The sequence below is a fragment of the Dama dama genome, chromosome 8 (assembly GCF_033118175.1).
Source record: "Dama dama isolate Ldn47 chromosome 8, ASM3311817v1, whole genome shotgun sequence".
In the NCBI taxonomy this organism is placed as follows: domain Eukaryota; kingdom Metazoa; phylum Chordata; class Mammalia; order Artiodactyla; family Cervidae; genus Dama; species Dama dama.
In genome coordinates this window covers 1120623-1132986 of record NC_083688.1, presented here as the reverse complement: position 1 = coordinate 1132986, position 12364 = coordinate 1120623, and the positions used below count along the sequence as shown (strand labels likewise).

Below are 12364 nucleotides of genomic sequence, written 5' to 3'. Positions count from 1 at the left end.
ATCCAGCTGCCCACACTGGCCCAAAATGTGGACATAATCGTTTACGTCCACCACTCCATCCACGGCCCTGGGGCAGCGCCTGGCACACAGCAGACCTCAACACACACTGGCTTGTGAGTGAGGAAGGCCGGTCCACGCCAGCCCCAAAGCCACCCTCAGGGGCAGGGAGGAGGTGGCCGAGGCCCAGGGGGCCCCACGCCAGGCCCGCCCGCACCCAGCCTCAGCCAGGACGGCCCCTCCCCAGAGAACTGCACAGACAGACGCAGGGCCAAGCCGTGCAGGAGGCAGCTCCCCAAACCCATCTGGGAAGAGGCCCGGGCCCCTGCGCCAGGCGGTGATCAGACGAGGGGTGGGGTGGGTGGGACTATTGTTACAAGCTCGCTCCCCAAAGACCAGGTTCTTGCTCCGGTGAGTCCGGAGCACGTGGCCGGGAGAGAGGCTGCAGCCCTCGGCCGCTCTGGCGGGCAGGTGAGGGGCCCTGGCACCCCGGGAAGGGCCACACAGCCCCCACGGGCAGTCTGCCCGCGTGGAGGGAGCCTCCCGGTCGAGGCCCACAGGGGTCCACTCTGACTCCAGCCTCTTCTTCTGGCCCAAGCTCTGCCTCCCTCAGCGAAGAGGCTGTCACTTGTCCCGGAGAGAGCTCTGGGCAGGAAGAAATAACCCGCGCAGAACTCGGAGCTAAAAATAGCTCCGCCCACCCCAGCAAGGTGAGGCAAGCTATCTGGGCAGCATCTGGGGTCTCCTGAAATGCGCCATGCAGAGCTCCAGGGGACCCAGAGGTCTCAGCCCTAAGATTCAAGCCGCCCCTTTAACTACGTGCCACAGCCTCCCGCACGGAAGATGTGAGTGTGTTCCAGGAGCTCCCTGTCCTCCGCACCTGCCAGGGAGGCACAGACATGCCCGTCTTCCCACCAAGCCCCAAAGCGGGCGGGGCACCCACGAGGGACCAAATCAGCCCATTTTACAGAGGAGGAAACTGAGGCTTGGGGACAGCCCGGCCAGGCCCTGAGGCTAACACTCGGCTCCACAAACTTTCCACCTGCCTCCCGCCCCTTTTCAAGTCAAGACTCCAGGGACTCCCCCGGTGGGCCAGTGGTTAAGAAAGGCTCTGCTCCCAGTGCGGGGGCCTGGGTTCGATCCCCAGTCAGGGAACTAGATTCTGTGTGTTACAGTGAAGATCCTACCTCAGCGAAGACCCTGTGTGCTGCACAGACCAGGCACAGCCAAATAAAAAAGGTGAAGATTCCAGAAAGGGAGGTCACAGTTAGGGGAGAAGAAGACCCCAAAGGAAACAGCGAGGCTGAGTTTCCTCAGTTCAGGTGAAACATGGCGACCACCGAAACCCAGTGTGTGACGCCAGGGAGGCCATCCAGCCGCCTGGACGCCACGGTCGCGGGGCGGGGCAGCCTCGCAGCCCGCTGCGGAGCGGCCGTTATGCAAAGCAGCCTGGCCGGAGACAGCCTGCAGAGAGCTGCAGGTATCAGGCTGCTTCCCTCGCTTGAGCTCAAATGCCTTCTGCTAAACTCAGGGAGAGCAAGCCCCCTCCAGCCAACAAGCTCACAGCGACTCCCCCCGCCGCGGCCTCCCCATGGCTGTCACCTGACACTGTATCAGAAGAATCCTCAGCTGACCTGCAGGAAGAGATGGACCTGGGCAGGCAGGACCCAGGGCTCCAGGACCCAGGGCTCTCTTCCCTGCTTGCAGCCGGCAGACCGAACAGGTGCCCCACAACGCCACACTGGCGTGGGGGGCGGGCTGGACGCAAGCACAGACACCTGTACGTTCCCTGCCAAGGCTGAGCCGCCCGCCAGGTTCACCCGAGGTCTGTCCTGTGGCCAAGGAGTTGGTCAGGGGCAGAGACAGCATCTCCTTTCCCATGAGGATGCAAACCGGGAAGGGAGTGATGAGGGGCCCACCTTCCATGTGTGTGCCACGCATGTTAGGCCTGCCTCCAGGCCCCATGCCCTCCCCCGGGGACCTAATAGAGTTCAAGGGGAGGGTGGGAAAGCCAGGGTTCTGCTTTTGTGTTTTTGTTTTTTTTTTTTTAGCCTAGCTGGTCTTTGTTGTGATTTAGTTGCCCCGAGGCAGGCGGGACCTTAGTTCCCTAACAGCCCCTGCACTGGGAGGTGGGTTCTTAACTACTGGACCAGCAGGGAAGTTCCCAGGAAAGCCAGTCTTTATCTCTCTGGATCCACCCAACAATATCTTTTAATCATTCCACAAAAACTGACTGAGCACTGCCACATGCCAGGTTCCATGTAAGGTTCTGGGGATTCGGTTCCTGCCTCCCTGAAGTCCACAACCTCACAGGCAGGCAGATGCTAAACAATCACACAAATCCATCATTACGGGCTTCCCCGATGGCTCAGCAGGCAAAGAATCCGCCTGCGATGCAGGAGACCCAAGAGATGCAGGTTCGACCCGAGTGGAAAAGATCCCCTGGAAGAGGAAAATGGCAACCCACTCCAGTACTCTGGCCTGAAAAATCCCATGGACAGAGGAGCCTGGCGGGACATAGCCCGTGGGGTCGCCAAGGCTTGGAGACGACTGAGCGGCTGACATGTGCACGCAGGCATATGTCACACACGTTACACACCAGGCCACGCCCGTGGGGTGGCGGAGAACACCAGGGCTTAACTGGGATTGAGCACAACAGCCCAACACTCCAGCTCAACTCTCCAAGGATTGATGCTGGCCCCAGGGACTCCACGCGGTCACTGGACGACCTGTCCTACATCGTAGCTGCTTGGGACAAGAGGACTGGGCCTGGCGATGGCCCCGTCCATTTCGCCAGAGGCTCTGCCTCTGGGCCAAAGCTCACAACTGCTCCAGCCTCCAAGGGCCCTCCCACCTCCCAAAGGATGTTTGGATTTTAAGCCAAACCCAAGGAATACGGGATGTTGTGGGCGCTTTTTTTTTTTTTTTTTTCTTTCCTCTTTTGCTTTTTTTGGAGGGAGGCAGTATTGGATTTCAAATTTTCCATTCCATTTGGCTTACACAATTACATTTTCACAGATCCAGCTAAGGCAGTGGTTCTCCACAGGGATGACTTTGCCCCCCAGGGACATGCGGCAACATCTCGAGGCATTTGCATTGTCACAGCTGGGAGGGCGGGGGAGGCGAGTGGCATGCCCAGGGCAGAGGCCAGGGATCTCCGCACAGCTCGGCCCCGCAACAGAGAATCGTCCAGCTCCGGCGTCAACAGGGCGAAGACGGAAAACCCTGGTCACGGGGCATCTGGTCAAGTCCTCTGAGGATCAGAGCAGACCCTGGCCTGTTAATTCAGGGTCGTCTTATTGCTATCAGTCACAGGGACACAGAGACCAAAATCACCGCCACCAGATTCCATGGCAGATAGTACCAGGCTCCAAGTCTCTAAAGGACCTGCACTGTTTTCATGGATCTTGGAGCAGAGACCATGGCCTGCTTCCCTGTGTGCCTCCACCACCTGGCATGGCATCCGGAATACAGGAAGTGGGCAGGGGGCAGGAAGGGGGGAGAGAGGGCAGCCTCTTCAAAGAGGGGACCATGGCTTACCCCCTCCCTGGCTCAGCAGCCAGCGCTGTTTCCAGCACCTAGCAGCCACCTCCAGTTTCACAAAAAAACCACTAGACAGAGCGCTGTCCCGGGTCGGGGCGAGACCCCCCTCCCCTCTGACCCTGAGCCTAGCCGAGCACACGGCTTATTCACCAAGCACCTTCAGCGAGCTGGGTGCAGGCGCGGCCCCGCTGGGCTGGCACGGTGCTGAGAAAGATGGACACCGGCCCAAGCCCTCGGACTCACAGTCCAGCAGGGGAAGGTGAACCGAATGGGCCCCACGGTTCGAAAGCAGGTGGGGGGCTTCTGCGGGGAGACCTGGGGGCCTGGGGGCCTCCTGGGACTGGCCCTGAACACAGACGGGGGGTGATGCTCCTTGAAACAGTGAGCGAAACCACATACAGTTCATCTCTGCATGCCCCGGAGCAGGAGGGAAGGAGGGAGGGAGGTGGAAAGGGGGCTTCAGTGGGAGTCAGGGGCCCCTCCTCGGCCCTGACTCACCTCTCCCCAGTGACCTGGCCCAGGAGCTCATCCCTGAAGGCAGTACTTAGTGCGTGAAATCCAGGGCCCAGGCACTAGGCCCGGTGCCATCAAGGAGCGAGTACCAAAATCAGCGTCACAACACCTAACACGCAGTTATTCCTGCTAAGGGCCCAGAGCGATTCCAAGCCCTTCACTCCTATGATCACGTCAGTCTTTGTAACAACCTTTTGAGAGAGGAACTATTCCCATCCCCATTTTACAGACTGGGCAACAGAGGCACAGACAGGGTAAGAAAGGGCTCAAGGTCACGCAGCCAACACATGGGGGAGCTGGGCTTGGATCCCAGGCTGCAGGGCTCTGCCTGGAGCCCCCGGGACGGTCACGGCTTCGTCCTCAGCCTCGAGCAGGGCTGCCTGCTCTGGGAAGCACTCAGGTGAGCGGGCGGGACCGGGAGGACCCCACTCGGGGGGCGCCGGGAGGACGGGGGCCCCCCGGGCAGCACATCAAGAGGAGAAACTGGGGGACGGGTAAACAGAGTGCTCCGGCCAGGGGACCTGGCGAGGGGTCTAGCCACGCTGCCCCCAGCAGAGCCCCTCCTGAGGCAGCGGGATGCAAACACAGGAAGTCTCGCTGAGCATCCTCACCGGGAACCAGCTGGGGGCTGAGGGCGGGCAGCTTCCTGAGAGACCAGGGTCTCACTCTCACCCCTTCAGCCCCCAGGCCAGCGCTGGAGCAGACCCCCGGGCAGGGACGGCCGAGACTCGGGCCCCACTGTGCCTGCCAGGTACCAGCCAGCGCCCTCCCCTCTGCTGGGCGGAGGGCCACCAGACATCAGGCCCAGCCTGGCTGGACCTCCTCAGGGCAGGCTCCTTGTCCATGGGATTTTCCAGACCAGATACTGGAGCGGGTTGCCATTTCCTTCTCCAGGGATCTTTCCAACCCAGGGATTGAACCTGGGTCTCCCGCGTTGCAGGCAGACTCTTTACCATCTGAACCACCACGGTGCTCTCCCATTAGAAAGGTCTAAGCCTGCCCTCGTTCCGTCCTGTGGAGTTTCCCAGGACAAGGCTCCTCCCTGCTTTGTGGACGCTTATAAGCTGGCCCTCCTTCCGAGTGTTGATCACCAGGAGGTGTCCCAGGCTGGCACTGTCCCCCTCTTGAGCTCAGCACACACTTCTTGGGTGCCCACTGCACTCCGGGGGTGAACGGCCTGGGATGTGACCTGGCTTGCACATCCTCCTCGCCAAGGTCAGGGCACTCGGGGGAACATGGCAGGTTCAGCTCACCCCGGGGATGCTGACGCACATTGCCCATGTGCATGGATGATCAAGGCTGTCCCTCCAGAATTAGGTCCTGCGCTTTCCTGCTCACAAGTGTGAAATCGAAGCGACAGGAATTGACAGGGAAGCCCAGCGGCTGCTCTCACTGGCAGGGACTCAAACTTAGACTCACTGGATTGCTGAGCTTCTAGTAGGACCAGGAGCCGGGTGCGGGGCTTCGTGTGAGCTTCGGGATGGACCAGCCGGGTCCCCACAGGACGGGCCGCTCTCTCTCGAGGCTCCCAGAGGACAGCGGCTGAGTCTGCTCACTGCTCTCACCAAAATGCCTAGCGCCACACCTGGCTGCCAACAGGGGTTCAATAAATGTGGGTGGGACTGAACCGAGCCAGAAAGCGGGCGCTCAGAGAAGCACAGTGACCTCCCGAAGTCAGGCAGTCAGAGAGCAGTGAGCCTCTGCCCACCGCCCTCCAAACTCCCCCAGCTGTGAGCCCAAATGTCCAGCAGCCCCACCCCTGCAGGACACGTTTCCCAGGGCAAAAGCCACCGCCCCTCCGGGCCCCGAGAAAGCACAGGCCAGCGCCACGGGAGACCTTATTAAGGAAAAGCAAAGAAAGGAACACCCGAAGCATGCTGGCGGAGGCAGGGCCAGCCTGTGAGTCACGCGGCCCAGAATATCCGGGTCACAGCTGGCTCCGGGGCAGGCTGGGCGGCCGCGACCCCAGCAACTGACGGAGCAGCGTCAGGACCCGTGGGCCTCGGGCGAGGGGTCAGGCGGGCTCTGCCACCAACTCCCACCAGCGCAGGACAAGTCACTTCCTCTCCCACGCTCTGACTGTCTGGTCTGGGAGAAGGGCCAAGGGTCTGGGGCTGCCGCTGCCCACGGGGCTGGGAGGTAGGGGGTGGAGAGTGGGGAGGACCAAGCCAGAGGCAGCCTCCCGCTCCCGCCTGGACAAAGCTTGACCCACATCGCCCCGTCCCGCTGCGGAGCGGACCCTCTTCCGCCCCACCCCCGATGCCTGCAGGACGACCCCACGCTCCAGGGCTGCGGGCATCGCCAGGAAGCCCCTCTCAGACCTGCAGGTCACTCTCTGAGGACCTGAGGAGGGCGGGCAGCTGAGCACCAATGCCACCAGGAGCTTTGGGAACAGCCTCACCCCCGTCACGATGGCCCGATGAGGCATGAGGCATGGCTCCCATCTGTCAGAGGCAGCCGTGGAAGCTAGGCCAGGCAGGGCACTGCCCGCGCCCACACAGCCAGCACGACGAGCTCCCGAAGCCCCGCTCCTACGTCCTCATCCCTGCCTGCGGGTCAGCTCCCGGGGGACAGGGATGGGGGGCCCTGGGTGTCCCCCTTGTACAGGGTCCCCAAGAGAAGGCTTACTGATTGGCTGGGCGGTCAGTTCCACAGCCCCGCCCAGACCCCAGGAGAGCTCCCTGGGATCCTACCTGCAGAATCACTGCATTCGGGTGTCCTGGGCCCAGTCCTGCCTGCCAGGGACCCCACGCCAGCCTGCTCCCACATGGCAAAAGGAGACACTGAGGCCCCGGCTCAGAGGAGCCAGAGAGCAAACCTCAGCACATTGGCGTGGCCCCCGGAAAAGCTGAGAAACTACTGGGGGCCCAGCAAGAAGAAAGCATGGCTTTGCCGGGAGACCCTCTGGGCCCAGCTCCAGGCGCCCCCCCCACCCCCGCCCTCGGCTGTGCAAACCTAGGCAGACCTCCCGCCTTTGCCGAGCCTGTTTCCTCCCCACTCTAAAGCAGACACAGCGCTGCTGACCGAGTGCGGGACAGGAGCGTCAGGCGAACGCGGTCACGGGGACGGAGCACGTGCCCTCTCCTCCGCAGCAGGGCGCTCGCCCGTCCCGACCCTCAGCTGGGCGGGAGCTCAGAACCTGGCTCTCCTCCAGACAGCCAGCCCAGACAGGTTTTCCCCAGGAGTGGATTCTATGGTTCATATTCACCTGCTTATGACCCAAATCTCCTAGGGCATCAGGCCTGCCCGAATCACTCAGCCCTGAGAACTCAAACCAAGCGGGGACGTGAAGTGGGAGGGGCAGGGAGCTGGCGCCAGGAGCGGGGCTGGACCCCAGTCCCTCCAGGCCCCCAGGCCCAGGCTGGCGGGGGAAGGAAGGTCCCTCCCACAACCCTACAGACAGTGAGAAGCCCCGCCTGCAGCAGCCAGCTCTAAAGGCTCCAAGCCCATCAGATGATGATCCGTCTCCAAAAGGCCGCAGAAACTGGTGTGCGCATGTGAAGAGGAGGCCGGGACCGAGGGAGGCGGCACTGCGGATGAGACTGACCTGCCTCCCCCCGACCCTTTCTCGGCCTGGAAGCCGTGCCCTGTGTCATCCGCCTGGGACCCGCCCATCTACATTCTGAACCTTAACACGAGCCAACTTCAGGGAACTCTTCCAAGAGGCCCACAGGGAAGGCCAGCCACTCACCCCTCTGAGAGACAAACACTCCGGACTGGGGTCATCTGCTTTGTTTTCTGACTCCCCCACCAGACTGTGAGCTCCTTGAGGGCAGAGGCAATGCTTTCCATCCCAGCGCAGCCCTCGGCACATGGTAGAGATTCAAGAGTGATGGGCGGATGGATAAAGAAACGGGTGGATTAGTAGATCGATGGATGGATGAATACATGGATGGATGGTTAGGTAGATAAAATAATAAGTAATGAAAAATGACAGGAGTCCATAAGTAGTGACCCAAGGCCACTGGTCTCAGGGCTCTACTTCAATCTGGAATTTACCAGGAAGGCCAAACAGAGGAAGAGATGGTTGGATGGCATCATCGACTCAGTGGACATGAGTTTGAGTAAGCTCCGGGGGAGAGTGAAGGACAGGGAGGCCTGGCGTGCTGCAGTCTACGAGATCACAAAGAGTTGGACACGACTGAGCGACTGAACGACAACCAGCTTTGCCCAGGTATTTAGTCTGACCCAATCACTTTCTAGACACGTTTCCCATCCGGCTGAACATCCCTATGTGATCGCTCTGCCCGCTTCACCAGGCTGTAGCACATGTGACATAAGGTCCGAGACTGCGTCTGACCTGACAGTTATGCCTTCAATGCCTTCCCCGAGCCTAGAGTACTGCATCAGAGAATGACAAGCAAATGAGGAAAAGACCTGGAGAGCTTTCTAAACATGGTGACTTCTGATCCCAGCCAAGATCTGCTGGTTTAGAATCACTAAGGGTGAGACTCAAGAATTCGCACTTTGTTCAAAAGCTTCCTGGAGATTCTGATAATCGGCCAGGCCTGGGAAATGCTAGCTTGTAGGAAGCAGAGTAGCTGGCTACTGAAGGCTGTGCCCAAGGAAGGGGGCAACACAGAACAGGGTCACACGGAGCCATCACCAAGCCTGGCAGGTTGGCACACTCCTAAGCCTTTTCCGACTCAAAGAGTCTTAACAGCCCTTTTCAAAGTGTGGCCCCTGAACTACTGACTTCAGACAACCTGAACGAGAGGGGAACTTTTAAAAATGTAGACTCTAATGTCCAACCCCAACCTACAAGCTTGCAGTCTCCTGGGGTGAGGCTCAAGAATGGGCACTCTTTGCAGGCTGTCGGGGCAAAGCTGGCATGAACGTATGAGAATTACTCCCATCCCCAGGGTGCTCAGAGCACCTGCCTGCATCTGGCACCTTCACGCACATCGAGCCTCTTGAGAGAGAAAAGTCCCATCTGCACATCTTCACATCTTAGGAGTTCCCTGGTTGCCCAGTGGTTAGGACTCTGGGCCCTGGTTCAATCCCTGATCCAGGAAGCAAGATCCTGCAAGCCGCATGGCGTGGCCAAAACAGAAACCAGGGCATCTTGGATGATGATTCCAAGACCTGGCAAGGGAAGGCATGAGGCCAAAAGGTACTGAATGTGCCCACTCCTACGGACTTCCCTGGTGGTCCAGTGGTTAAGAAGCTGTGCTTCCACTGTAGGGGACACAGGTTCGATCCCTGGTCAGGAAACTATCCTGCACGCCATGTGGTCAAAAAACAAACAACAAATGTGCCCACTCCTCAGAACATCAGCCCTAAAGGGAACCAAGAAAGCACACACGCAGCCTCGTATCATATAGATGTGGGCACTGAGCCAGGGAGGGCTGCGTCTCGTCCACGGTCAGCAAAGAGCGAGGGGCAGAGCCAGCCCAGCAGCCAGGGGGCCATGCCCCAGCCTCCCCCACGGCCCGGCCGCCTGCCTCCCCTCCTCCAAGCCTGCTCCCAGGTGAGCGGCTGCCAGCCTGGGCGTCTCAGCCAGTCCCGCAGCCCCTGGAAGACAGCGTGGCTTTACTAGAGACTCCTACCGTCTTCACCATGGACGGTGATGAAGCGCCTCACGCTCCAGGAAGGAGGGCGCTTCGGAGAATGGAAGGAGCAGACACAGTCTGGCATGGATCCCGGGGAGACTGGAGTGGGGCTCGTTATCACAGTTCAGTAGGGAGGTCCCCCCAGACTCAGCAGTCGGTCCACAGGGCCTGAGTGCAAACTGTCCCAGGGAACGGGCAGCGTCAGTGTTTCTGTCTGCTCAAGTGTTCTGGGGGAACACCTGTGTCCTGAAATATGCTAATAGAGTCTTACCGCAAAAAAAAAAAGTTCAGTGGTCAGACCACGAAGCACCAGAGTAGAAATCAAAGTGCTACGACCTCAGAGTCTGCTTAAATCATGACACAGATGAAGACGGTTGGAGGCCGAGAGGATTATAGGCCTTGCCCAAAGTCACAGGGCTAGGAGCAGGGGGCGGGGCGGATGAGCCTGCGGCCCACCTCCAGGGTCCGGACGGCACCCAACGGGCTTATAGGGCTCCTCTCAGGAAGACACAGAGGAGAGACGGACGGTGAGGGAAGGGGAAGGGGCGGTGAACGGGGAGGCGGGCGTGGAAACATACACACGGCCACGTGTGAAACAGCCAGCCAGCGGGAGGCTGCTGCGCCACGCGGGGAGCTCCGCTCGGAGCCCTGGGATGGCCCGGGGCTGGGACGGGGTGGCGGGCGGGAGGCTCAGGGCGGAGGGGATCTGTGTGTGCACACAGCTGATTCACACCATTGGACAGCAGGAACTAACTCAACACTGCCAAGCAGTTATGTACCAATTACAAAAAGGAAAATTGCAGCAGAAATCCTTAAAAAAAAAAAAAGGTTCCTCTCATTTACTATCATTGTTCTTGCTCTTGATATTCTGATGGGAGGCTGCGGCGGGGGGTGGGGAGGGCAGGGGGAGGGGCTGGGAATAAAGTCATCCCTGTGAGCTCGGCCAGGAGGCTAGGCTGAGAATGCAGCTTCCCACTCCTGCGGTTCGTGGGTCTGCCGCTACTGGCCGTGGGACCTGGGGCGGGTCACAGCCCTTCTCCAGACTAGGATGTCCCGTATGTAAAATCAGGAGCTGGGACCGGTGATCCCGGAAGGCCCCTCCAGTCCAAAGCCCCCACGTCCCCCAGCTCTCCCTGGACTCTGTAACGCCGCGGCCTGCGCCCCAGGCCTGGGCTGCCCGTGAGGCTGAGCTCTGGCCAACAGCGGACTAAGCACGGCTTTGCTCTCCCGGCCGTGGTCCCGTCAACGTCTCCACCGTGACTCATCCAGCGAGTGTTTGCAGATTGGGCCCCCATCACCCCTGCTCCAGGGTGGGCGGACGCGCTGGGGGCCCAGAGGGCGGGTTTTGCCCAAAGCTCCATATGACTGGCTGAGAGGCAAGACATCCCATATGGACCCCCAGCGCTGCCCCTGGGCATTTAAGTCCAGCCCTCACACACAGGTAACTATGGCGTGGCCCTCGGGAAAGCTGGCCAAACTCTTTAGACCTCAGTTTCACATCTGCAGCATAGCCAGTGATACCCTCCTCCCCGTTATCAGGGAGCCTGCCATTCAGATACACACAAAGCGGCCCGCTCTGGGCCGGGCCCACCGTGGGGCTCCACCGGCACTCACACCGGGCGCCACGCTCCGCCGGCGCTCACCCCGGGCCCTACGCTCCGCCGGCGCTCACCCCGGGCCCTACGCTCCGCCGGCGCTCACCCCGGGTACTAAGCTCCGCCGGCACTCACCCCAGGTACTAAGCTCCGCCAGTGCTCACACCAGGTACTAAGCTCCGCCAGCGCTCACCCCAGGTACTAAGCTCCGCCGGTGCTCACCCCAGGTACTAAGCTCCGCCGGTGCTCACCCCAGGTACTAAGCTCCGCCGGCACTCACCCTGGGTACTAAGCTCCGCCGGTGCTCACATCAGGTACTAAGCTCCGCCGGCACTCACCCTGGGTACTAAGCTCCGCCGGCACTCACCCCGGGTACTAAGCTCCACCGGTGCTCACCCCGGGTACTAAGCTCCACCGGCGCTCACCCCGGGCGCCACGCTCCGCCGGCGCTCACACCAGGTACTAACCTCCTCCGCACTCACCCTGGGCACGACGCTCCGCCAGCGTTCACCCCGGGCGCCACGCTCCGCCAGCGCTTACACCATAAGCTGCTCTCTAACTATAAGGCTCCCTGAGAGGTTTTCTCAACTCAATCTCCCCCTTCCCCTCAAGCGACAGAGGATGGGAAGTAGGAAAAAAGTAGCAAAATCCGATTCCTGCAGACTCCTGGAAACCGGAAACCTCATACTCGTAGTTTGAGAGACCCTAGATTCTCCATCTGCCCATTTTGCAGAAAAGAAAACTGAGGCTGAGGGTGAAGGTAGGGGTAGGGGGAAATGTTGCCCAGGCTCTCCTGGCTGGTTTGAGGAAGGGGTGGGAGTAGAACCCAGGGGCTAGGACCCCAGGCCCGGGCTCTTCCTGAGGCCCTGGGCAGTAAAAGAGCAGGTCAGAATCTCTGGAATGCTGCCCCCAAGTGGCGGGGAAATGATGTTGCTGTTTAGTTGCTCAGTCGTGTCTTTGTGACCCCATGGACTGTAGCCCGCCAGGCTCCTCTGTCCACGGGATTTCCCAGGCCAGAATACTGGAGTGGGTTGCCATTTCCTTCAACCAGGGGATCTTCCTGACCCAGGGATCGAACCCACGTCTCCTGCATTAGCAGGCAGATTCTTTACCACTGAGCCACCTGGGAAGCTCATGAAATGATGAGCAAGGGGCTTCGGGCCA

The 12364-nt window shown here is 60.4% G+C and overlaps 1 protein-coding gene across 5 annotated transcripts in view; it reads right to left on the bottom strand.

Moving 5' to 3' along the window:
* Window positions 1–12364, bottom strand: part of ARHGEF10L (Rho guanine nucleotide exchange factor 10 like) — a 148969-nt gene that overhangs the window by 125254 nt on the left and 11351 nt on the right. The window lies entirely within an intron of this gene.